The 1,801-nt window shown below is 44.9% G+C and overlaps 1 non-coding gene across 1 annotated transcript; it reads left to right on the plus strand.

Moving 5' to 3' along the window:
* The first annotated feature begins 1,491 nt into the window (after positions 1-1,491).
* TRNAK-CUU lies at positions 1,492-1,565 on the plus strand. Its single transcript has one exon. It is a non-coding gene; the product is annotated as a tRNA-Lys (tRNA).
* The last annotated feature ends 236 nt before the right edge of the window (positions 1,566-1,801 follow it).

Here is a 1,801-nt window from a genome sequence, read left to right on the forward strand (position 1 = left end):
TCCTGGAATCCTTCTATAGATTCTGGTTTTGGAGAGAGAGTAGAAGCCGTTATTTATACCTGTTCAGCATCCTTCAAACTGCCTTTTGGTACCCTTTGGGGAAACACATTCATTCATTGGTTAACCCTGGTCCCTATTGGTTCACGACAGCTCCACAGGCCACTCACTTTTAGGATGCACGTGTGTTAGTGCTGAGTACGTTCCCACAGGCTCCCTGTGCTGAGCTGTCGGGAGAAACCCCAGAACAAAAAGTGGAAGGTACAAAGTGTGAAAGCTACAAGGTGTGGAAGAGGGGCCATGGGGTTGTACCTACACAAAGTTGGCAAAGCCCGCAGAGAACTTGAAAAAGAAAAAATAGTAATGATAATAATAATAAATTTTTTAAATAAAAATAAATTAAAAAAAAAACGGAAAAAGAGACACGGTTGAGAAGATTTGAAGTAGCGCACAGAGAGAGCTCCTGGAAAGTGAGCTTCCGGAAGTCTCAGGAAAATTCCATTAAGTCCAATCCATTACAAGAGGATTCGTGGAATCAGCTGTGTGATTGATAGACCCCTGAGCCTCTAGCAGGACAGCTCTAATAGAAACAATGGGCAATGACCAGGGTGGGCAAGGTTATGGAGAAGCTGGGTCCCTCTTGCATTGCTGCTAGCAACGCGGGACGCAGCCGCTGTGGAAGACCATGTTGGCAATTCCTCAAAAAGCTGAACATAGAAGTAGGCAGTGACCCAGCAGTTCCACTCCTAGGTATACACCCTGAAGAACCAAAGACAGGTGTCCAGACAAAGACTTGTACATATATGTTCACAGCAGCGCTATTCACAATAACCAAAAGATGGAAACGACCCGAATGTCCATCGCTGATGAATGGATAAATAAAATGTGGTGTGTGCGTACAATTGAATATCGTCCAGCAATAAAAGGAAATGAAGTACCAATACATGTTGCAAGAGTGAACTTGGGAGGTATTATGGTCATTAAAAGCCAATTACAAAAGGCCATATTGTATGATTCCATTTATATGAAATGCCCAGAATATGCAAATGTATAGAGACAGAAAGTAGACGGGGAAGCAGTTGCTAGAGGATGGGAGTGGCGCTGGGGAAAATGAGTTGGGACTGCTAATGGGTACGGGGTTTCCTTTAGGAGGAAAGAAAATGTTCCAAAATCACATTGTAGTGATGTGGATTGCACAAGGAACTGGATGCTTTAGATGAGTGAATTGTATGGAATATAAATTCAATCTCAATAAAGCTGTTGTTATTTATTTATTGCCTTTTGAGAGAGAAGTTGGGAGAGGCAGAAGGAGAAAGAGACTTTTAAGCAGAACTCATGCCCAGCATGGATCCCCATGTCGGGGGCGGGTGGCATTTGACATCCCTACCCCCAGACCATGGCCCCAGCCAAAATCAGCAGTCTGTTACTCAGCAGACTGAGCCACTTAGGCGCCCTTGCCTTTCAGGTTATTAAAAAATAGCTTTATTGAGGGGTGCCTGGATGGCTCAGTTGGGTAGAGCATGTGATTCTTGATCTCAGGGGTGTGAGTTCAAGCCTCACTTTGGGCATGGAGTCTACTTAAAAAAATTGGGGGCACTTGGGTGGCTCAGTCGGTAAGTGTCTGCCTTCCACTCAGGTCATGATCCCAGGGTTCTGGGATCAAGCCCCGCATCGGGCTCACTGCTTGGTGGGGAGCCTGCTTCTCCCTCTCCCACTCCCCCTGCTTGTGTTCCCTCTCGCTGTCTCTCTCTGTCAAATAAATGAATAAAATCTTTAAAAAAAAAATAACTTTATTGCAGGACAC

The sequence above is a fragment of the Lontra canadensis genome, unplaced genomic scaffold (assembly GCF_010015895.1).
Source record: "Lontra canadensis isolate GAN:19392208 unplaced genomic scaffold, GSC_riverotter_1.0 scaffold66, whole genome shotgun sequence".
Lineage (NCBI taxonomy): Eukaryota > Metazoa > Chordata > Mammalia > Carnivora > Mustelidae > Lontra > Lontra canadensis.